General features: G+C 41.3%; 1 protein-coding gene across 1 annotated transcript in view; it reads left to right on the forward strand.

Annotated features, from left to right (window-relative positions):
• The first annotated feature begins 3,324 nt into the window (after positions 1-3,324).
• FREM1 (FRAS1 related extracellular matrix 1) overlaps positions 3,325-25,310 on the forward strand; it is a 273,665-nt gene continuing 251,679 nt past the window's right edge. Inside the window, exons 1-4 of the mRNA XM_055578036.1 lie at positions 3,325-4,014; positions 4,329-4,468; positions 20,339-20,627; positions 21,905-22,036. The gene's annotated coding sequence lies outside the window, so the exon portion shown is untranslated. The remainder of the gene's footprint in view (positions 4,015-4,328; positions 4,469-20,338; positions 20,628-21,904; positions 22,037-25,310) is intronic.

Below are 25,310 nucleotides of genomic sequence, written 5' to 3' on the forward strand. Positions count from 1 at the left end.
ACAGACTTTTGGACTCTGTAGGAGAAGATGAAGGTGGGATGATTTGAGAGAATAGCATTGAAGCATATATATTACCATATGTGAAATAGATCACCAGTCCAAGTTTGATGCATGAAACAGGGCACTCAAAGCCTGGGTGCACTGGGAAAATCCAGAGGGATGGGATGGGGAGGGAGGTGGGAGGGGAGGTTCAGGATAGGGGACAAATGTACACCCATGGCAGATTCATGTCAATGTATGGCAAAACCCACCACAATACTGTAAAGTAATTAGCCTCCAATTAAAATAAATAAATTAATTGGAAAAAATAATTGCCTTATTTTTTCATTGACTTACTTTTCTACATATACATCAATAATTTGTTTTCCAAATACATCAACAGACTTGTCAAACATCTGTCAACAATTTTTTTTTAAACACTCAAAGCAGTTAAAAATAATGTATGGGTCCCATTTCCTCTTCTCACCTGCCACCTTACCTTCCCCAGATTTCTGATTCACCTGACTCTGGAGAGTTTGCTCTGTGGGCCAGCAACACAGGAGTCACTGAGGGGTGTCTCTGGTCTTAGGACTGTTTTCCAGATCCCATGCCTTTCCTATCCCTTGATTTTCTGAAGTTCAGCCTTGCTTGAGAAGCATATTTTTTGAGTTATTGGGCAGTCTGAAAATGTCTTTATTCTATTCCACACATTGATTAATTAATGTTTAGTCACTAAGCTGTGTCCAACTCTTTTGCAATCCCATGGGCTGTAGCCTGCTAGGCTCCTCTGTCCATGGGATTTCCCAGGTGAGAATACTGGAGTGGGTTGCTACGCCCTCCTTGAAGGGATCTTCCCAACCCAGGGATTGAACCATGTCTCCTGATAGTTTGACTTAATTTAGAATTATGTCCCCACCTGCCAGGATTTTGAAGGCCTTGTTTATTGTTTTTTATAATCTATTTTTTTCCTCTCCAGCTTTATTGAGGTGCTGCGCTCAGTCGCTTTAGTTATGTCTGACTCTTTGCAACCCTATGGACTCTAGTCTGCCAGGCTCCAATGTCCATGAGATTCTCCAGGCAAGAATACTGGACTGGGTTGCTATTTCCTCCTCCAGGGGATCTTCCTGACCCAGGAATCGAACCCACATCTCCTGCAGGTGGATTCTTTACCACTAAGCCACAGGGGAATCCCAGTGTAATTGAGGTATAATTAACAAATAAAATTGTAAGATATTTAAAATGCATAAAGGGATGATTTGATATATGTATATATTGTGACTGGATTTCTCCCTATTGAGTTAATTAACACATCTATCATGTCATCTATTTACCTGTTTTTTCCTTTGGTGAGAAAATTCTATTCTCTTAGCAAGATAATCTAGTTTTAATAATCTGTTTAGAAATCAGATGCTATTCCAACTCCCATTTTCTTTGTAAGTGAATTATTATTGTTGTCATGAAATCTGTATAATCCCTTAGAATTTTGGTCATCTTTGGTATTCTAAAATTTCATGGCAATGTGTTTTTATGTGGGTTTTAAATAATTTATTTTATGTTCACTTGTGGGGGTTTTTTTTTTAGCATGAGGACCCCTGTCCTTCAGTTTTGGAAAATTCTTCAATTTTATTTCTTTAGTATTTCCCTTTCTTTCTCTGTTCTCTCAGTCCGGAACTTTCATTAATTGGTTAGTGAATCTCAGTTCTAATTTTGATTAGAATTAGTAGTCAATCTTAATTTTTTTTAATCTTCTATACTACTATTCTTGGCTTTAAGGATTTTCCCTTCTTCCATGTGGTCCACATAGGCATATTCAAAGACTTAAGAAATATGTGTAAATCTCACCTCAACTGAGAGCCCTTTTTCCTTTAATGTCTAACAAGGTTACTTGAATACTTTAAAACCATTGCCTGTAGAAATCTATCCAGCAAATTCACAAGGAACTCACATTCTGATGATCTTCTCCGACAAGTGCATTCGTGTTTTTCTTTAACCTATGCTGCTACCATCTAGATGTGAAATGCAGATCTCTTCAAATTCCCCAAACTGCTCTCATACAAAGCACCTGTAAGCAGAATTTATTTTAGTGAACTCAGTTGAAGAGAGTTATTTGAATAGAGTTTGAATGAGACTGAGTTTGAGCTGATTCAGGTATTGAATGGAGAAGGGTTTTAACTGAGTGGAGACAGAGTTGGGAAATTTTGATCTGAGTAGAGTTTGATTTGGGTAGAGAGCCAATTGAGAAAAGGTTGAATTGTGTAGAGACTGAGTTTTCTAAAGCTCGAGTTCTGCAGAGAATTAATTGAACAGTTTGGTAGAAGATTTGGGTGACATGGACTTGGGATCATATTTCATATAGTAAACACACTAAAAGTCTGTAATAAATCCTCCAAAATCCTTTTGGGTTCCTCCTTTGTTTTTAACCTTTTCTTTTTGGCTGTCTGGGTCTTCATTGCTGTGCAGGCTTTTCTCTAGTGTGGCAAGTGGGGGCTAGTTGTGGTGCTTGGGCTTCTCACTGCGGTGGCTTCTCTTAGTGCAGAGCACAGGCTCTGGGGCACGTGGGCTTCAGTAGCTGCGGTTCCAGGCGCTAGAGCGCAGGCTCAGTGGTTGTGGTGCCCGGGCTCGGTTGCTCCATGGCTTGTGGGATCTTCCCAGATCAGGGATCAAACCCACGTCTCCTGCACTGGCGGGAGGATTCTTTACCACGGAGCCACCAGGGAAGCCTGGGTTCCTCAGTTTGGGGTCGTCTTTTGGTTCACTCCTTATGGAAAAGGGGGAAAAAGAGCTTTGTCGTAAGTTATTCTCCTGGTTCGCCTCTCTCCCTTTCTTTCTCTCCTGCCCTCCTCCTGCTCATTCTAAAACAACAAATTCCTTTTTGAGTTTCCCCAGAGCAGTTTCATGATCTTCTGTGACAGCCTGCTCCTTAGTGTCTCAACATGGCAAGTGCTCATCCAAGTTTCTCAAGAGACTATTAATTCCTACAATGGAGAAAGAAATGGCAGCCCACTCCAGTGTTCTTGCCTGGAGAATTCTTTGGACGGAAGGGCCTGGTAGGCTGCAGTCCATGAGGTCTCAGAGAGTTGGACAAGACTGAGCCACTGACACACACTGATTCCTACAAAGGTATGTTAAAATCGGTAAAATGATACATTTTTTCCCCCTATGTATTACCTTTTCATACTAGTGATAAATTTTAAAATGCTCTTCTCTCTCTGTTTTTTTTTGGAGTACATTGAATTGAATGCTGGGAGTTTATTCGTCAATATTGACACGGAGAACAAAAAGGAAAACAAGGTTTGCTCATTGGAAAACGCAAAGATGTGCTTGTATATGAGCCCACACATTGGTATAGTTCTCTGTGGTTCCAAGAAATGAATTAGTCAAAATGGCAATGGTAGTTATTTTAAAGCAAATGTGGCAAATTGACCCTGATGAAAAGATGCCACTATACTGCTCTGTCACAACCTCACCCGCCTAAATCTCTCCATATGAAGTTACGAAATTCCATTTGGTGAGCATATAAAGAGCCAAGATGACATTTCCCACGTTAGACCTAACGTTTCAAAGCAAATTAAGATAACAGGCACTGAATGTTTACTAAGTGCTAGAGAGAAACATTGCGTGAGTCACAAGCCTGTCCTTCAGGGAAGCTGGGGATTTTATTAGTGAAATGCCACATAAATAGAAATAATTTTTAGATAATAAGACAAAGCATAAATTTATGCAGGGATGAACTTGTAGGGTAAAGCTCTGTTATGGAATTTTGGAGAAGGGAAGGTTGTTAGCGTTTTTAGTGAGACTGAAGGCCTGTGTGAGCAGGCTCGCCCTTCACCTGTGCTCCTGCAGGAGTGTGAGGCTTAGCAGGTGAGAAGGGAGTCGGGGATGGGTTGAGTGAAGGCGAAGAAAACAAGGAGATGAGACCACGATAGAGGAGAATTTCTTGGGGAAGACTCGCAGTGAGGTCAGATAGAAAGGAGGCATTGATGAGTTCTAGGTAGAAGAGGCTGGATTTTGGCTCTCTGAGAAGTAGCTGCTCAGGTATGACTGTACATGAAGAACAAAGGATGAAATTGTTTAACTCTGAATCCATTTCCCTGGTTACACAGTGTTCTTCATTTGCTTCTACATGCTTACAGTTCTTTCTCAGCAGAAAGAGGGAGAAAAAAAAAATTTTTTTTCACTTTTTCAGTGATGTGAAGGGGAAAAAAATTTAAGAACTTTAATTTGTTTCATATACATGGATTAAAATAAAAATGCTGCTCACTATGTAGGATTTTAGCCTGGCTGTGTCTGCTAAATTGCCAGCCCACCTGGAAAGGAAACCACTGTAAAATCTTATTTTTTTTCTTCAGGAGGAGCAGGCTTGTGAAGCTGATTCCCTGTGGTTGATGAAGTCTCAGTAAAGCTGCTGGTGCCATCAAAGATCATCTTCGGTTACTTATCCAAGTGAGGAAGCCTCTTCTGCTAGCTGCATTCTTTTGTATATATCCAGGTATTTCTGTAACAGATTTTTTTTCCCCAGTGGAAAAGGATTGAAGTATACCTACAATTGAGTTTCAGTTATTTTAGACAAGCCTGGCTGACTGAGGAGGAAGGAGATGGTCAGAGGAACCAGATGGTAGGAAAGGATGCCCATTTTGACCTTCAGATAGATAGATTTGACCTTCAGAGGCTCTTGGAGCTCTTACTTTAAAAAAAAAAAGATTGGAGTATGGTTGACTGACAGTGCTGTGTTAGTTTCAGCTGTGTAGCAAAGTGACTCAGTTATACATATACACGCACCCACTCTTTTTAAAGATTCTTTTCCCGTATAGGTCATTACTGAGTACTAAGTACAGTTCCCTCTACTATGGGTGTGTGTGTGCATGCTTAGTTGCTCATTTTTTTCGGATTCTTTTGTAACCCCATGAACTGTAGCCTGCCAGGCTCCTGTGTCCACGGGCTTCTCCAGGCAAGAATACTGGAGTGGGTTGCCATTTCCTTCTCCAGGGATCTTCCTGACCCAGGGATCAAACTCTGGTTTCCCGCATTGCAGGTGGATTCTTTACCATCTAAGCCACCAGGGAAGCCCCCTGTATTGTACAGTAGTTCTTATTAGTTATCTATGTTATATAGAGTGTGTCAGAGCTCTTATTTTTGGAGAACCCACCACATATCATTTTAATAAGTGAAAACTCACCTATATTCTACGATAAATGTCTTTATATGGAAATAGTATTTGAATTGGTGTAATGTTATATGTAGTAAACATTTTAGTGGAATAGTCATTTTAATTTTTGCAGGGTTGAAAAAGTATCTGGGGACAAATAAAGACTTTTTTGATCCGTGTTAGGTCTCAACATTTTCACAGGCTAGTCGTTGGACAGCTGGTATGCTGTGGGCGCTATGTCTCCAGGGCACTGTGACCCTGGAGGGAAGGTCACTCAGAGAGGACCAAGAGGACTGGCGTCCCAATTTAGACTGGGCAAGCAGCTTAGGGATTCAGGGCTGCTTGTTGTTGAGACAAAAACTATGCTCCTGCGTTCTTGTTCCAACCACGAACCTACCGAACTCCTATCCTTCCTTTAATACCCACCCCAGCTCTACTACTCTGACTTCCCATTAGCACCCCAGGAGAAAGCGAAGAAATGGCTGCTGTGTGGTGATCTAAGAGGCCCCGTTCACGTGATCTGAGAAGCCCTGTTCACGTGGCCCTTTAGCCTGTGCCCTCCTCAGCCCCAATCCTTGACCATGTGGTGGAAAGGGAGCCTGCCTTGCCTTCTCAGGGCTCCAGAGATCCTCTGTTTCCATGCAGACAGATTGAGAGCTGGAGCAGCCCCGCGGGGACAGGCGCGGAGCCGGAGGGGCTGTTTGCAGCCCCTCAAAATAACTACGCTGTCACGCAGGGAGGCGTGGGCTCCGAATGACCTAAGTGGAAGAGAAGTGCTAGCCGGAGCTGACTCGCGAGTACACGGGAGATGCTGTCTGGAGAACGGCAGAAAGAATTGCAAGGAACTTTGCAAAGGACTAGATTCTGTTTGAGCGATGTGGCTAGGCATTTTGCCCTCCACACTGCGGTACCGCAGGCCCTCTTGCCCTCCTTATATGCAGGTCCAGCGTTCTGGAATTCAGGCAACTGGGGATGGAAAATATTAAGGGGAAAAAAAAAAAAGCTCTAGAAAGGTTAAAAAAGCAAAACTTGAGCTTAGCAGATGCCAGCAACTATTTATTCCCCCTGTAGGAGATATTCTAAGTAATCTAGAGATGATTTTGGGTATGCGGAGGAGGTGTATAGTTTATATGCAAAGAGTATGCCATTTTATATAAAGGACTTGAGCACCCTGCAGAGTTTGGTATGTGAGGGGGTCCTGGATCCGTTTCCCCCATTGATACCAAAGGATGACTATGTTGGTGCTGATGAGACCTCGGGTGTGTCCACAGGCTGATGAGGTTGGGGCTCATTCAGGTGCTTCCATGAGACTTCTTTCCTCCTAGCACTTTCAGCTCACTCATTCACCAGGCAAGCTTCACATTAGATGTTAGATGTGCAGTTGAAGATTCCAAGCGCTTTACCTTTAAATTACTCCTGAATCCATGGGAGGAGCTGTGTGTGTGTAAGACTGTGCAGTGGGGTCACCAGCAGGGTGGCTCTTAACACTGCCTGATGTGGGGGGGCGGGGGGAATGGTGGTCAAGGAAGGCTTCCAAGAGGAGTTTTGAGTTGGGTTTTAAAGGAAGGACAGGAGTTCAGCAGGTTCGTGGTTGGAACAAGTGCACAGGAGCACAGTTTCCTCTGAACAACAAATACATTAACCATCTGAAACTAGTACAATGTTATAAATCAATTATTTGTTGTTATTGAGCTCCTAAGTTGTTCTGACTCTTTTGCCCCATGTCCCTGCCAGGCTCCTCCGTTCGTGGGATTTCCCAGGTAAGAATACTGCAGTGAGTTGCTATTTCCTTCTCCAAGGGATCTTCTTTTAAATTTATTTATTTTTTAATTGAAGAATAATTGCTTTACAGAATTTTGTTGTTTTCTGTCAAACCTCAACATGAATCAGCCATAGGTATACATATATCCCCTCCCTCTTAAACCTCCCTCCCATCTCCCTCTCCATCTCACCCCTCTAGGTTGATACAGAGCCCCTGTTTGATTTTCCTGAGCCATACAGCAAATTCCCGTTGGCCATCTATTTTACATATGGTAATGTAAGTTTCCGGAGAAGGCAATGGCACCCCACTCCAGTACTCTTGCCTGGAAAATCCCATGGACGGGGAGCCTGGTGGGCTGCCGTCTATGGGGTCGCATGGAGTCGGACACGACTGAGTGCCTCCACTTTCACTTTTCACTTTCATACATTGGAGAAGGAAATGGCAACCCACTCCAGTGTTCTTTCCTGGAGAATCCCAGACACGGGGGAGCCTGCTAGGCCGCCGTCTATGGGGTCACACAGAGTCGGACACGACGGAGGCGACTTAGCAGCAGCAGCAATGTAAGTTTCCATGTTACTCTCTCTAAACATCTCACCCTCTCCTCCCCTCTCCCCATGTCCATAAGTCTGTTCTCTATGTCTGTTTCTCCATTGCTGCCCTGCAAATAAATCTTCTTGATCCAGGGATAGAACTGGTGGTCTCCCATGTTGGCAGGCAGATCCTTTACCTCTGAGTCACCTTAGAAGCCCCAGCTATATATCAGTTTAAAACAAGTGTGTTGAAAGTTTCAGCAGGTGCCTGGCATTTTTCTAAACACTTTACAGACATTATCTCACTTTATCAGAACCCATAGACCAGAAGCTGCTTGGAAGTAAATGTTGAGTGGAACTGTATTTTGGTGTTTACCCTAGCTTTTTTCTTGGACCCTTTTATTTTTTATTTATTATGTTTGTTTTGAAAATTGAAGTATAGCTGATTTACAATGTTGTGTTCATTTCTGGTGTATAACCAGGTGATTCAGTTAAACACACGCATACACACCTATATATATATTCTTTTCCATTAGAGTTTATTATAAGATATTGAATACAGTTCTCTGTGCTACACAGTAGGGCCTTATTGTTTATTTTATATATATATGTGTGTGTGTGTGTGTGTATCTGTTAATCCTAAACTACTAATTTCTCCTCCCCTACTGCCCCTCTTTCCCTTTGAAAGTGAAAGTTGCTCAGTCATGTCCAACTCTTTGTGACCCCATGTACTATACAGTCAATGGAATTCTCCAGGCCAGAACACTAGACTGGGTAGCCTTTCCCTTCTCCAAGGGATCTTCCCAACTCAGGAGTCAAACCGGGGTCTCCTGCATTGCAGGCGGATTCTTTACCAACTGAGCTATGAGGGAAGCCATAAGTTTGTTTTTTATGTAGATGAGTCTGCTTCTATTTTTAAATAAGTTCATTTGTATCGTATTTTGGATTCCACATGTAAGTGACATATATGATATTTGCTTTCTCTGTCTGATTTATAGTATTATAATCTCTAGGTCCATCCATGTTGCTGCAAATGGCATTATTTCATTCTTTTTTTCTGGCTGAGTAATATTTCATTGTACACATGTACCACGTGCTTTTTTATTCATTCAGCTGTTTGGGACACTTAGGTTGCTACCATGTCTTGGCTTTTGTAACTAGTGTTGCTATGAACATTGGGGGGGCATGTATCTTTTCAAATTAGAGTTTTTCCTGATATTCCCATGAGTAAGATTGTTGGACCATATGGTAATTCTATTTTAAGTTTAAGAGACTTCCATACTGCTCTTCATAGTAGCTGTACCAATTAACATTCCCACCAACAGTATAGGAGGATTCCCTTTTCTTCCATACCCTCTCTGGCTTTTATTATTTATAGACTTTTTGGTGGAAGCCATTCACTGTACTTTTGATTTGTATCTTCCTGATAATTAGTGATGTGGAACATCTTCTCATGTGCCTATTGGCCATCTGTATCTCTTCTTCGGATAGATTCTATTTAGGTCTTCTGCCCATTTTTTTGATAAGGTTGTTTGATTTTTTGTTATTGAGTTGTATGAACTGTTTGCACATTTTGGAAATTAAACCCTTATTGGTTGCAAATGTATTCTCCCAGTTGGACACTTATATTAATGGTTTAATGAAGGCATTACTTTTCCTATTAATTGCCCACTGTGTGACATTTTATACCTCTTGGCACTTACATACACATCTGTTTTATCAGTTACCATCTAGCCCACGCTTTGGACAATTAACCACACTCCCAGCACATCTCTTGAATGATGGAATTTTTCAAGTTTGTATCTTTTCCCTCCAGTAAGAATATAGCCCCGCCTTTTTTCCCCTGTGATCCCAACTCAGGGTCGCACCCAGGGTACGTTGCTTTCTTAGTACTTCTTAGCATTTTGTCAAATGTCTAAAAACTGTGGAGCAAAGGAGTGTGATTTTTTTCGAGGCTCAGAACAAAAACTTCACATGTCTTACACAGCAGCCATGTGGTGTACGTCAAGTGCCCAGTTTACAAACTCTAATATAGAACATATTTGAAAAGACTCCCAGCTAATGCACACTGAGAATATCTATGCACTTTTGGGGGGATTTTGGCATGAGTGTTTCTTTTCCGGAACAGGTGGTGAAGCTAAATTTGTTTGGTGTGCTTGACATACTTGGAGCCTGATATTAAAAGACTTCAGTGGCTGCAATAAACAGTTCTTCCTTTCTTTGTTTACAGGGAATTGGGACTTTCTCTGGAGTGTTGGGTTTCTGCTGCTGCCCGCAGGCAGGCTGGAAAGTGTCCTCAGCATGTTCTTCCGCAGGGACGAGCAGCTGGGCTGACTTTGTTTGGAAGCCTTGTTGCTTGGCTCTGAGACGTGGCCCCAAGTCCTGACATTTGGGGAATAACTAGTTTGAGTGATTCCTTCAGGTTCACAGAAACTAAAGAAATGTATACCATTTCTTCATAACGCCCATATTTGCATATACGTGCTTCCTCACAGAGTTTCTAGGTTACAAAATGGTGGGGAGGAGATGTGGGTGCAGGAAGAGACATTGGTATAAAAACATGGGAAGATTTGATAGTTGCTGGATTTGAGAGTCTTTCAAGTCTAAAAGCAGATGATTCAGTTTTTGTTTGTTTTGGCTAAATCAGATGACTGTCCCCGAATCAGCTATGTGATGAAAAGCAAGGCTTCCTGCTGAGGAGGAAGGTGGCTTGCTCAGTTATGTCCTTGAGGCAGGGAAGCCCTGATTCTTTCAAAGCATATGGTTTGGATGGACAGCTCTTCAGTTTAAAGTTCCAGGCTGCTACTGGGATTGGCTGTTAGAAACACTTTTGTTGAGTGGGGTAAGCAGAGGCCACAACCAAAGTACCTTTGCTCTACCACATGCGACTTCAGCTGGGAAGTGTCACTGACACTGTGTTATCTCTATGGATTGTTTATGATGATTGCTTTCTATAGCAAACCTCAGTCCAACTGTCAAAACTATCTTATCTTCAGTGGTCAAAACTAGTGCTTGCATAGTCAAGGTTGGTGGAAAGCCTTCCCCCCTCCCAGCTGTTTATTGGGGTTTTCTTTCAAGATCCAGAAGCCTGACCTTTCAGTGTGTGGTCGTTCAGGCTTGTTGCAGGCATCAAAGAGCTAAACTGAGTTTGCATTTAGAACCTTCTCCAGGTGCAAGTTTGAACTCCTTCTGGTACACTTTCCCCTTTTGTTTTTTGCAGGCGCTACCATATGGTCTGTAAGAAAATGAGCTTTAAATTCTCAGGTTTGGGTTCAGATAACAAACTGTTATTTACTGAGACTGTGACCTGGATAATGAATTACTTATGACATAGGTACTGCTGTGGAAGTGGAGGACAAAGTACAGTGGCTTCACTCGGAGAGAAGCTTCTAGCTCTCTCACGTAACAGAGTCCATGCTTTAGAGTTGATGTGACAACTTCATAGCATCTGGTTTCTTGTCCTACCATGGTCAGCACACAGCTTCTGTTTTGTGGTGAAAGATGATTGCTTCAGCTCCCAAGGTCAAATCTGTATCCCAGCCAGTGGGAAGAAAAGAAGAGAAGTGTGTGTGGGAGGTGTCCCTTTTAAGGGAACGACCTAGAAATTACACATGTCACTTTCACTCAGAGCCTGTTGTCCAAGATTGAATGGTATGGCTGTTGTGCTATGTTTATATCCATCCAAAATTCGTTTGTTAAGCCATAACTCCCAATGGCAGTTAGTGAGGTTAATTCTCATTAATTAGTTAATCAGGTTAATTTCTTTGGGAATTAATTAGGTTTGATGAGGTCATGAAGATGGGATTCTCATGATGGAATTAGCACCCTTAAAAAAGAAGAGACCAGAGAGCTTGTTTTTTCTCTTTTTCTGTGAGGATACAATTCAGCAGTCTGCAAGCCAGGAAGAGGGCTCTCGGCAGCCACAGAGTCAGTGAGCACCTTGATCTTGGACTTCTTAGTTTCCAGAACCATGAGAAATAAATGTCTGTGGTTTAAACCAATCAGTCCGTGGTATTTTGCTAAAGCAATCCGAGTGAAGACAGTAGCCGTGCAAAGGAGTTGGGAGTGTTGGCTTTAGTCAGGTGACTATGTGCCCAGCTATATTTGGATGTTTATTTCTAAAACAAGAAGAGGATAATGGGTGTTTGGGACAAATCACCTATTCCAAGGACAAACTATTTACATTTGCTGTATCTAATCTTCTTCATCTGGAAAGTGAGATCAACCTTATAGAATTAGGAGACGTAAATGAGATGATGCTTAAAAAGCTTTTAATATGGTATCTGGGACAGAATAACTGTTTAGCTGCTGCTGCTGCTGCATCATTTCAGTCGTGTCTGACTCTGCGACCCCATAGACGTCAGCCCACCAGGCTATGAGTAAAAGAAAACATGTGGGTTTAGTTGGATTCTTGCCTTTTGTTAGGGTAGCTTTTATTAAACATTTTTTTTGGCTTTTATATTTATCTTAAAGCTTTATCCCCAGAAGAAGATTCACTGTATCACAATGGCAAAGTGATGACTTCTTCTTTTGCATCACTTTAGAGCTTTATCTGGACTTCTCTTGTGGCTCAGTCAGTAAAGAATCTTCCTGCTTTAGGAGACCAGGGTTCAACCCCTGGGTTGGGAAGATCCCCTGGAGAAGAAAATGGCAGCCCATTCCAGTATTTTTGCCTGGAGAATTGCATGGACAGAGGAGCCTTGTGGGCTATAGTCCATGGGGTTGCACAGAGTCAGACACAACTTGGTGACTGAATCACCACCACAGAGCTCTATCTAGTGGCAAAAGAGCAAGGTTTGAGGTGTTTGTGAAGGAGACCTTGTATCATTATGAGTGTTTACCACTTCCCCTTCTATTTCATCAAGAATTGCCTCATTTGCAGCCTTCATCAGAAATGCCATAATTTGGAGCTCTAGTTTCTGAAAATGAGAAGAGAGGTTGATTGCTTATGAATCTCAGAGAATAGTTGCTAGAGCTTCTAAGAGAGAGGCAATTCCCGGAACCCAGTGAAGGGTACCAAGGCCTTTGTCCACTTGTGATGGACACTGACACTTGGTATCTAATAAAGCTTGGATCTCATATTTCTGAGTTGCTCTGATCTCTAGAGTGAACTAATTAGCTGAATTTGAGGTTTTGATGTAAAATTTATACCTCTTCCCTAAGGTTTTCATCATTTCAGCTGATTTTAAGTTGTCATCCATGCTTATTACACAAATTTTGCATTTAACAATTAAAGACTTTCATTGGACTGCTTTGAGGCACAAACCAGATTACAACGTTAGTACAGATTACCAACTGGTTTCTGAGTCTGTGGTCTGAGGAAACAAGGGCACAGCATTGGGACCACACAGGGTGGAGGCAACCTCCACAGACTTGCTCATGTGGGAAGGAGCAGTGGAAGGTCAAGGAAGTTCTCCCTAGTCCCTGAGAGGTACGGAAGCTGAGAGCCTCCAAGACTGCAATGCAACTGGTAGCCACTTTTAAAAAATATATATAAATATCTTATTTATTTATTACTGTGCTGGGTCTTTGTTGCTGCTCAGGCTTTTCTCTAGTTGGGGTGAGCAGGGGCTTCTGTCTAGTTATGATTGCAGGCTTCTCTTTCTGGTGGCTTCTCGTGCTGCAGATCACAGGTTCTAGGTCACATGGGCTTCAGCATTTGCAGCAGGTAGGCTCAGCCTGGGCTCTAGAGCAAGGCTCAATAGTTATGGCGCTGGGCTCAGTTGCTCCATGGCATGCGGGAGCTTCCCAGAACAGGGATTGAACCTGTGTCTCCTGCATTGGCAGGTGGATTCTTTACCACTGAGCCAACAGGGAAGTCCTGGTAGACACTTCTGATCTTCCTCTACTGAATTGTGTTACAAACTGCAATTGTGAAATAATTTGGTAAGCTATGATAATTATTCTTTAAAAATTGAAATAGAATAGAAAGTACCAGAGTGTATCACAGGTTAACAAAAGAAGTATGAATATTTATTTTAATTATCTGTATCTACATATGCATGTTTTTGTTATTGTTAGCTGTGGGCAAAGACGTTTGAAAGCTATTGTTCTAGCGTAAAATGCACCAGTACTATCTCTGTACAGCTGATTTTCTGTGGTTGTTTTTATTCCTCTGATAGAGTCAGACTATGGTGATGGGGAGATAGGCTTTTCTAGGTTTTGTGATCTATAGCTCCCCCTTTCACAAGATGGGCTGAAATCATCATAAGGGCTAGATAGCTCAATCAGTTCCATTCCACAAATCATTGTTGATCATAAACTGTGTACAGACACTGTGCTAGGTGGTGTGAGAGGTACATAAAACCCTTTATTGCCCTCCAGGGGCTCATAAACTAGGAATGGTGGCAAAAGATAAAGGAATATATAGATAATCCAACCACAAGACTGATTGTAATAGCAAATATAATTAACTTTGATCCAAACATTATGAATTAACTCTCACAGTTTAATTTAGATCATTAAAATAGTCTTATTACCCAAGAATCAATTATTTTGTATTAATACTCTTTCCGTTTTAGAAGTTTTGAAATTCAGTATACGCAAGGGTTTGGTAAGGTGTATACTCATGCATTGCCAGCCAGAATGGAAGTTGATATTTTTGTGGAAAGCAATTGATGAACAATAATTGGCTTAAAAATACAGTATTTTTAGTAATTCCACTTCTGCTGCTGCTAAGTCACTTCAGTTGTGTCCAACTCTGTGTGACCCCATAGACGGCAGCCCACCAGGCTCCCCCGTCCCTGGGATTCTCCAGGCAAGAACACTGGAGTGGGTTGCCATATCCTTCTCCACTGCGTGAAAGTGAAAAGTGAAAGTGAAGTCGCTCAGTCGTGTCTGACCCTCAGAGACTTCTAGGTATACTTTAAAAAATCAGAGACTTGGACAGAGATTTTGTCCAAAGATGTTTATTGTAACTTCATTTTTTTTAAAGTAAAAATTAAGAACTTAAAATTTATAGGAGGAATCTATACAACCTGGGTCTCCTGCATTGCAGGTAGATTCTTTACTGTCTGAGCCAATAGGGAAGCCCAAGGAAGTGTTTGTCATGTTTGACTCCTTGAGATTTCATGGACTGTGGCCTGCCAGGCTCCTCTGCTCATGGAATTCTCCAGGCAAAAATACTAGAGTGCGTAGCCATTCCCTTCTTCAGGGGATCTTCCCCATACAGGGATTGAACCCAGGTCTCCTGCATTGCGGACAGGTTATTTACCATCTGAGCCATGAGGGAAGTCCAAGAATATATTACATATTGTTAAAAGTCACACTTTCAAGAAATAGATAAAAATACTGGAAAGTGTTTACATGAATTAGTAAATGAAAAAAGCAAGAGTCAAATATTGAAAAGACAGTATGACCATAATTCTAAAAAACTGTGCATTGGTGGAAAAAAAAAACAACCAAAAGGAAACCCATCAATATGTTAAGTATTTAGTCTCTAAATTGTAGAATTTGGGTGACTTTTATTATCTTCCTCAAAAGTTTAATGTCTTTTCTACAGTATGTAATTTTCTGTTTTATAATCATAAATAAAAATACCATTTCATAAAAATGTAAAAATTACATCAATTCTAACATGCTAAATTGAATATATTATTTTTAGAAGAGCCTTTCTTGGACTATAATGACATCTTTTTGAATTTAGTGTGTAGTCCTAATCTTTGCCTCCTTCCCTCACTTTGCCGGTTGGGGAGATGTTTGCTATGGCAACAGAAATGATTAAACAGTCTTAACTTTTAAGAAGATTAGAATGTAAAATGTATTCTAAGCAGTTGGCCCCATCTATATACCCATTTCTATTTCCTGGGGTCCCTTTAAATTTAGCCTCCTGCTGCTACTGCTGTTAAGTCACTAGCTTAGGGCTAACCCTGAAGACCTTTACACTCAGTCATGGGACAAAAATGAGTGGCTGGACATATCTATGCTGCTGCTAAGTCGCTTCAGTCGTGTCCGACTCTGTGCGACCCCATAGATGGCAGCCCACCAGGCTCCCCTGTCCCTGGAATTCTCCAGGCAAGAACACTGGAGTGGGTTGCCATTTCCTTCTCCAATGCAGGAAAGTGAAAAGTGAAAGTGAAGTCGCTCAGTTGTGTCTGACTCCTAGCGACCCCATGGACTGCAGCCTACCAGGCTCCTCCGTCCATGGGATTTTCCAGGCAAGAGTACTGGAGTGGGGTGCCATTGCCTTTTCCGGACATATCTATGGATGTATTTAATTCATCCATGCTATACCTAGTTTTCCTCTACCATGGGCAGTTTTGACCCAAGAGAGATTAAACTGCCTTTGAAAGAATATTTTGTATTAGAATCTTTTGGTAAACTTTATACCTGTGGCGGATTCATTTTGATATTTGGCAAAACTAATACAATTATGTAAAGTTTAAAAATAAAATTAAAAAAAAAAAGACAGGAAATAATAACTACTAACAATTACTAAGTGATTCTTTTAAGTGTCATGCCTTAACAGTCCAATGTAACTTAACTTGTGTTATCTCATTTAATTTTAACAATAACCCATCATGTAGTTTGTTTTATTATCCCTGTTTTATACATAAGGCATCTGATCTCTAAAAGCATTAAATAACATGTCTAGAGTCATATTAGCACTTGTACAGAGCTGGGTCCAAGCCTATGGGGTGGGGTAGAATCGATGTTCTTAGATTCTATGCCATTCAGTGTTCCATGCATTCCCTTTTCCACCCTCTGAGATCCATATTTCTACATAGGCTAGGTAATTTGAAAGAATCCCAATGTCAGAAGAGACGTTCTATCAGGACTATTACTGTAATGGCAAAATTATTCTGAATTGATTTTGTCATGCCAGCTGCCCTTAGGTTCATTCTATTAAAATTAGCTTTGCATATTTCTGCCCTACACTTGGTGAGACTCATGTTTTAATCTCCTTGCAAATCCAGAAAGAAAAAAAAAAAGTAAAGTCATTTTCTTGCCAGTAAAAATCTTCTAGGTTTAGTCAAAGCAAGTTATAATTTCTGGCACTCCTTGGCTCATTAGCTCTTCCAGATGGTGTGTGTAAACATGGCAGGAGCCGCAAATTGTGTGAAGGCCGAGGCGTAAATCAAGAAATAAGTATTCATTATAATTCGTATGACAAATGGAAAGCCTATAAAGCGAAACAGTGCATTGCTCAATCAATTTCATCCCATTACTTTTGGGATTCCCCAGGGACTATTTTCAGAAAAGGACTTCCCTGATTTTGTCAAGGTCAGTTGTCATTCCAGTGTTTAGAGGAGGAGGCCTTAGCTCGTATATGTTTGGGGGCATCGTAGCTGCATTCTTCTCTTGATGATCTATGGGCTGATTTTAGTTTCTTTAAGAAAAACTAGAGAGAGAGAGAGAGGAAAATGGAACCTTAAAAATTTGAGGGTCATTTGAGAAGGAAAAGGAGGCTGGTTGCAAGTGTTCTCATGCCCACTGTAGTGGATATGGTGCTGCCTGGTCCAGGTTCCTCCCCTCTCAAGGACAGAGGTACTCATTCCACTATATCCTGCTGGGAGAGTTTGTGGCAGACGACTCTCAACTGAGATTCTGAAGAGATCTTCCTGGCCCAAGGTCACATGTCTTCTGCGCAGTCCACATCTATGGGCTGGTTAGTGTCGCCATGTAAAGGTTCAGTTTCCCCTCCAGCCCCCCGATTCCACTCTCCATCCCCCTCCTTAACTCAGAACAACTACGAATGGCCCCCCAGTACCCAAGATCCTCATAGGATTGGCTGAGGACGTTCTTGCTACTGAATTGCAATCCCACTTTCTGTGACATTTTAAAATATATTTTTATTTTTAAATTTTTTCCGTGAAAGTTTTAGTAATAGTTTTGCACCCAACATAAGAAGCAACAGCATGAGGTGGTAGAGAGGGCACAAGACTAGGAATCAGGAGACCTGGGGTCTAATGAAAGTGGTGCCACTATTAAGCTCTGAGATATCAGACAAGTGATTTATCTTCTATGTTCCTTATTTTTCTTCTGTTTCCAGTGTAAAGCCTGTCTGGGATTCAGCAATTCTTCCCCAAGACTCTCCCCAAGGGAGTGTCCTTTCACTCCAAAATTCTGAAATTGTGTGTGATGTCTATGCATTTTTTGTAGCAAGAGGGGCCATAACTTTCATCAGGTTCTCAAAGGGTTCCACAGAAGTTCAAAAATCAAAGCACCAGGTGATTAGCAAGTCATCTGCCTAACTCAGGCTAAAAACTGATGCTTCTGTGAATACTGCATGAATTAAGATGAAAACAATAGAATCTATAGTGAAGAGGCATCTTTACTGACTCTAGCTCCTAGAATTTGGGACTAAATAGGGAGATAAGAAACTTCAATCTAGAGAGAGAAGTTACAAAAATAGGCAAACTTTGCAGCAGTTCACAGTGGGAATTTCTTGAGAAAGCCACAAAGAACCCTGGTTCATGTGATCCTTGGGAAATGGAGACTCGGCCTGCTATCCAGGAAACCCAGGTTCGATCCCTGGGTCAGAAAGATTCCCTGGAGAAGGAAATGGCTACCCACTTCAGTGTTCTTACCTGGAGAATCTGCTGGACAGAGGAGCTTGATGGGCTATACATTCCCTGGGGTATCCGGCTGCATATTGAAAGTTATACCTGTGACAAAGGCAAGCTGACCTCTGTGCTGGGGGAGATTTGAAGAGCACCTCTCTATGCAGCAGCTTATGGGAAAGGATGGCAGAAGTACCCAAGATACTTGCTTCCTAGGAAGAAGAGATGAAGCTTATTCTACCGAAGGGAAAATGTAAAGTGAGCATCAGAATATAGCACAGCTGGGAGGGTTTCCTTCCTTTGCCAGTGTTTAAACAAGGCAGAGAAATCTCTCTTGACATCAATGGGAAAGGATTCCTATCCTAGAAGAAAGACTGGACTAAGCTGTCTTACAGTTGTCTGGGTCAGGGTTTTTATGAACTTGGTGAAGGATTCTGATTCATGATTGCTGCATGTGGAAGACACAGTTAGTAGAAGTGCTATGACAATTAGAATATCATGTAATGATGAAAAAGAAATAATGAAACCAATCAAGAGATAATCCAAAATTTCTCCAAGTGGAAATATTGTCTGTATAATTCAAACCTGATGGATCCAGCTAAGGCTCTATGTTTGTAAATGTTTGTAAAACATTTGTAGAATTTTAAACACACTTTCAGTTTATGAGAGATTACTATGCATATCTAGAAGGTGGCTGACAGTATCTTAACAGAGGATGGATCAGACAAATTAGATGAGAAGAATAGCTGCTTCTGGGTTTTCCTGCATACGTCACATCAAACGCTCCATGTTGTTGATCATGGACCATCATGGAGGTGTCTTGGCTGATGCTAAGAAAACATTTGCTCTACCATGCTGCAGTGCTTCACCGTTTCTGTTGGACTCAGTGTGTCTTAACTTTTCTTGAACAACAGTTCAAGAGAGTTGAGCTTGTGGAAACTTTTTATTTTAAACTGAAGGTGTGGTTTTCCAGGCTCCAATTCGGTGCCTTGGTGAACCATCTTAAATCTCTTGGGGGCACTCTGAGTTGTCTTTTTTTCTAATTTTAAATAGTTTGCATTTGTATTGAAATTGGCATAAATGAAAATTATTGGAGGTACAGAGATAATGCCTTTCCATGCACTTGGGTCCACAATAGTTAGCAGTTTAAACGATGCAGTATGTTTGTGTATATTATGTGTTTTGGAAAAAAAGAAAATTCCTTATACAGGATTCCTCTAACAGTGGAAATTTGATTCTCACACTTACCCATTATTATTGCCAAGAACTGACATGCCTCTGAACACAACCCTGGAAGTGGTGGTTTTATCTCACTGCTGTATTTATGTAACTGGTAAAAAAAAAGTAACAAAATATGCTATTAGCACATTTTCCACCGCCCATGGATAGAGCTAAGGGCCCTTCACTATCGTCTTTGTCATTAATTGCACGTGTTTCTGGATCACCAAATTTACTCAAATGTTTTTGTCTTTCTAGCTGTGTCTGTCATTGCTTGTGTTTCACTGAAATAGACTTTTTTGAACACCTCAAAAATTTAAATTGCCTATTCCCACAGCAGGCTGGTCTTTTTTCTTTATAATTTTCAATATTGCTTAATTTTCTCTTTGTAAGTTCATCTTAAGACAGACAGGAATGGTCTTTTTCTTTTTAAAATTAAATCTACAAGAATTCCTAGAAATACATCATTTATTTTTATCAAACTTGATTCTTTTATCCTTGGATATTACTTTACAAGTTAAGTTTAAATTATTAAAAAATTGTTCATCAATATAAAATTTTTGCTTTAAGCTATGAAATAATTTTTAATATTTTTTCACAATCTGTAATGACATGATCTTACAGGTAGATATGAAAAAAAAAGTGTTTCTCCCTGAAAAGTTCATTAGCTGAATTCCTATTTCACTAGCTTTTTTTTTTTTTGCCGATCATGTGATACTTGAATAAAAAATGACTGGAAAACTGCCTGCAGAACCAAAGACACCAACAATATATCTATCATAACTCAAGTTATCATTTACATTTATCATGATTACTAGTGACTGTGGAAGCATATTCTTTATATATGGGCTTGTTAAGTCCTTCCTCATGAGGTATTATCCCATTTTATATACAGTAAGCATGAAAGGAACATTTGCATAAATCCATCACATCTTGTTTCCTTTACCATTAATCAACCCCTAGACATCATGGTGAGGCAGTTCTCTTCCTGCTACCCCTTCTCTCTCTCATCACATCCTCACCATTCCCACACCTAGCTGAGCTCTTGGTTATTTCTCACCCCTAGATTACTCTAGTATCCTCTGAGCTGGTATGTCATTCACTGTGTAGCTGTCTTCTTTTAAAATACAAGAGTGCTCTTGTATTAGTCAGGTTTTTTGCTTGCAAGTGAGTGAAACTCAATTCAAACTGTATTAAGCAGGGCTTCACTGGTGGTCAAGTGGTTAAGAATCTGCCTTGCAATTAAGAAGATACCGATTTGATCCCTGATCTGGGAAGATCCCACATGTGGAGGGGCAACTAAGCCTGTGTATCACAACTCCTGAGCCCATGTGCCACAATTCCTGATGTGAACTCTGGAGCCTGTGCTCTGCAACAGGAGAAGCCACTGCGATGAGAAGCCCATACACTGCAACTAGCAGCCTTCCGCTCTCTGTAACTAAAGAAAGTCTCCATGCGGCAAGAAAGACCCAGCACAGCCAAAAATAAAAGTAAGTAAATATTCTTTTAAAAAACTATATTAAGCAAAAGATGTGGGATTTATTGGCCTGTATCATTGGGAAATCCAGGAGATGGGTCTGATTAAAGGCTCAGCATGATGTAGGGTTTCGAATATACACAATGTGTATGTTGGTCACTGGCAGCTCAGGACTCAGACTCTACCAGCTGCATAGTCCTGCAAAAGCAGGTCATCTTCCCACAAGGTTTTGGCAGGATGGTCCCAAGGAGGGTCACAGGTCTATGAAGCTCGAGCCATGCACATCTTTCTTTGGGCGGGAGCTGGACTTGGAGGACAGAGTCAGCCCCACCATAAACCCATGAATAGCTTCTATTATTGCTGGAGGGGAGAAGAGAGACTTAGTAGGTGAACACAACAGATGTACAATGACATTCCATGTTGAAAGTCTTGTTACCACTCCCAACTGCCTTTGAGTAATTGGCGGACTCCTTAACATGTTATATATATCTTGTCTACCTGTATGGTTTTATTTCTGCTTCTCTTTATTTTTGACTGACAACTTGTCTAAGGTTCAATTTAGATAGCACATCATAACTTCCTTCTAGCCTGTCAAATTGGGTTGGGGATTCCTTGCCTGATTCCAGAGCACCCTAAACCTCTGCTGTCCTAACCCTGAACACATTTTTTTTTTTTTTTGGTAATTAGTGCTTATTAACACTGAAATTACTAGAGAAGCCTCTGCTCAGGAGCTTAAAATATACCTATGCCTTACCCCTGTGTGTGTGTGCTCGGTTGCTCAGTTATGTCTGACTCTTTGCAACCCCATGGATTGTAGCCTACCATGCTCCTCTGTCCATGGAATTTTCCTGGCAAGAATACTGGAGTGTGTTGCCATTTCCTTCTCCAGGGGATCTTCCCGATCCAGGGATTGAACCTGCATCTCTTGTGCTTCCTGCATTTAGGCATGTTCTTTACCACTGAGCCACCTGGGAAGCCCCATGCCTTAGCCCTTCCCTACCTCAAATCCATCAGAATTTTGTGATGGGAAATGGCGGGGGGTGGGGGGGGGTAGGTAGCCTGTTTCTCTATCTTCACCATCATCAGCACCATCATTTATCTATCCATCTATCATCAGTCTACTTATATACCTATTACATATCTATCTATCTCATTTTTTCTTAAGCTCTGTAGGTGATTCTGAGGTACAGTAGACTTAAGGACAATAAGGATGACTGGGCTCCATCATTAATGCTCCATCCAGATCTAAAATTCTGTAATTCTAAGTCAGATTTAATATATTCTTTGCAGTCAAAGATGGAGAAGCTCTATGCAGTCAGCGAAAATAAGACGGGGAGTGGACTGTGGCTCAGATCATGAACTCCTTATTGCCAACTTCAGACTTAAATTGAAGAAAGTGGGGAAAACCACTAGACCATTCAGGTATGACCTAAATTAAATCCCTTCTGATTATACAGTGGGAGTGAGAAATAGATTTAAGGGACTAGATCTGACAGACAGAGTGCCTGATGAACTATGAACAGAGGTTTGTGACATTGTACAGGAGACAGGGATCAAGACCATCCCTAAGAAAAAGAAATGCAAAAAGGCAAAATGGCTGTCTGAGGAGGCCTTACAAATCCCTGTGAAAAGAAGAGAAGCAAAAAGCAAAGGAGAAAAGGAAAGATACACCCATTTGAATGCAGAGTTCCAGAGAATAGCAAAGAGAGATAAGAAAGCCTTCCTCAGTGATCAGTGCAAAGAAATAGAGGAAAACAACAGAATGGAAAAGACTAGAGATCTCTTCAAGAAAATGAGAGATACCAAGGGAACGTTTCATGCAAGGATGGGCTCAATGAAGGACAGAAATGGTATGGACCTAACAGAAGCAGAAGATATTAAGAAGAGTGGCAAGAATACACAGAAGAACTGTACAAAAAAGATCTTCATGACCCAGATAACCACAATGGTGTGATCATTCACCTAGAGCCAGACATCCTGGAATGTGAAGTCAAGTGGGCCTTAGGAAGCATCACTATGAACAAAGCTAGTGGAGGTGATGGAATTCCAGTTGAGCTATTTCAAATCCTGAAAGCTGATGCTGTGAAAGTGCTGCACTCAATATGCCAGCAAATTTGGAAAGCTCAGCAGTGGCCACAGGACTGGAAAAGGTCAGTTTTCATTCCAATCCCAAAGAAAGGCAATGCCAAAGAATGCCAAACCACTACACAATTGCACTCATCTCACACGCTAGTAAAGTAATGCTCAAAATTCTCCAAGCCAGGCTTCAGCAATATGTGACCATGAACTTCCAGATGTTCAAGCTGGTTTTAGGAAAGGCAGAGGAACCAGAGATTAAATTGCTAACATCCGCTGGATCATCGAAAAAGCAAGAGAGTTCCAGAAAAACATCTATTTCTGCTTTATTGACTATGCCAAAGCCTTTGACTGTGGATCACAATAAACTGGAAAATTCTGAAGGAGATGGGAATACCAGACCACCTGACCTGCCTCTTGAGAAACCTGTATGCAGGTCAGGAAGCAAGAGTTAGAACTGGACATGGAACAACAGACTGGTTCCAAATAGGAAAAGGAGTATGTCAAGGCTGTGTATTGTCACCCTGCTTATTTAACTTATATGCAGAGTACATCCTGAGAAACGCTGGACTGGAGGAAGCACTAGTTGGAATCAAGATTGCCGGGAGAAATATCAATAACCTCAGATATGCAGATGACACCACCCTTATGGCAGAAAGTGAAGAAGAACTAAAGAGCCTCTTAATGAAAGTGAAAGAGGAGAGTGAAAAAGTTGGCTTAAAGCTCAACATTCAGAAAACTAAGATCATGGCATCCGGTCCCATCACTTCATGGCAAATAAATGGGGAAACAGTGGAAATAGTAGCTGACTTTATTTTTCTGGGCTCCAATATCACTGCAGATGGTTATTGCAGCCATGAAATTAAAAGACAGTTACTCCTTGGAAGGAAAGTTATGACCAACTTAGACAGCATATTAAAAAGCAGAGACATTATTTTGCCAATAAAGGTCCATCTAGTCAAAGGCTATGGTTTTTCCTGTGGTCATGTATGGATGTGAGAGTTGGACTGTGAAGAAATGAGTGCTGAAGAATTGATGCTTTTGAAGTGTGGAGTTGGAGAAGACTCTTGAGAGTCCCTTGGACTGCAAGGAGGTCCAACCAGTCCGTCCTAAGGGAAATCAGTCCTGGGTGTTCATTGGAATTACTGATGTTGAAGCTGAAACTCCAGTCCTTCGGCCACCTGATGCAAAGAGCTGACTCATTTGAAAAGACCCTGATGCTGTGAAAGATTGAGGGCAGGAGGAGAAGGGGATGACAGAGGATGATATGGTTGGATGGCATCACCGACTCAATGGACACAAGTTTGGGTAAACTCTGGGAGTTGGTGATGGACAGGGAGGCCTGGCATGCTGCGGTTCAGGGGGTCGCAAAGAGTCGGACATGGTTGAGTGACTGAACTGAACTGAACTGATCCCAAGATTTGATAGGATGATGACCTAGTCTTCTTTACCCCTTCTTTTTCTCTTCCCTCTGTTCCCCTTCTTTCCTTCTATATCTGCCTTTTGCCCAGAAGATATCAAAGCTAGAGTTTTATTTAAAAATAAATACAAAATATTTTGTCTTTATTTTAATTTTAATTGCCCTTAGATGCTTGGAGGCCATCTCAGTGATGCGGAGATTATCTGAATTATTAAAAAATGAGTTACTTTGTCTATTGCCTCTTTATCCTATCTCAACCCAGGGTCTCCTCCTAATGGGGCCAGCTCTGGAGCTGTGCCTGTGGGTCCCTTATAATTATGTCTCAACAGCACGGCCAGTCAGGCCTACAGTGAACAGAGTCATTTGAGGCTCTTTCTGTAATGTTTCAAACTGTTGTGTTGTTGACATTCAGTGCATGTGTTTGTCATTGACACACAGGCTCCCATTCCAGCTGGAAAGCTTTGCCTTTCATGTTGAAACTCTTTTAAGGAAATGTCCCTACTTATCTCCAAGCCAGAGAGTGGATGGGAGGGAGGCGTGTGTTTAAACGCCCTGCATTTTGGGGATGCCAACAGGACTGTTTTCATTTGCTCCCCACAATGGGAGATCTCTGCTGCTCTTCTGAGATCCTGACAGAAGCGTGTTTGTCTTTCATGTCGTGAGGTGAGATAGAGCAGCTGTGTTTATGGTGGGAGTTACCTGTAATTTATGTTCTAACTTAAACATCTGGGAAGATTAGCTGTTTCCTTTAATTTAAAGACCTGAATCCTTTCTTTCTTTTTTTTTTTTTTAAAGCTCAACTCCTCAAAAATTTTTTAAGCACCAGGAAGGCAGTTGAAAAATCAGACTTTTGGCATCTAGTACAGAGTTGGTAGCATTTTAGAATGTGAACATATACTTAATTTCAATCCAGAAAGGTATCTGCAAATGAGGAAAAACTCACTCAACTGGTTGTCTATGTAAGAGCAGGACATTTCTTAGGGGCTTCGTGAGACCCAAGCTGATCATATCGTGTGCTTCCTTTCTCACTAGTCAGCTCCCTTAGTTTTTTTATGTCATTCAAATCATGCTAAATTTTATTATCCTGGGAAATTGGCTTCCAGGGACATTGGGGAAAGTGAGGTGGGTCAACACAACTCATGTCTGGGGACTGGGAAGATGAGTGTGGGGGATAGTCACTGCGAACTGATAATCTAATGG

This window comes from Bubalus kerabau, chromosome 4 (assembly GCF_029407905.1).
Source record: "Bubalus kerabau isolate K-KA32 ecotype Philippines breed swamp buffalo chromosome 4, PCC_UOA_SB_1v2, whole genome shotgun sequence".
Classification (NCBI taxonomy): Eukaryota; Metazoa; Chordata; class Mammalia; order Artiodactyla; family Bovidae; genus Bubalus; species Bubalus kerabau.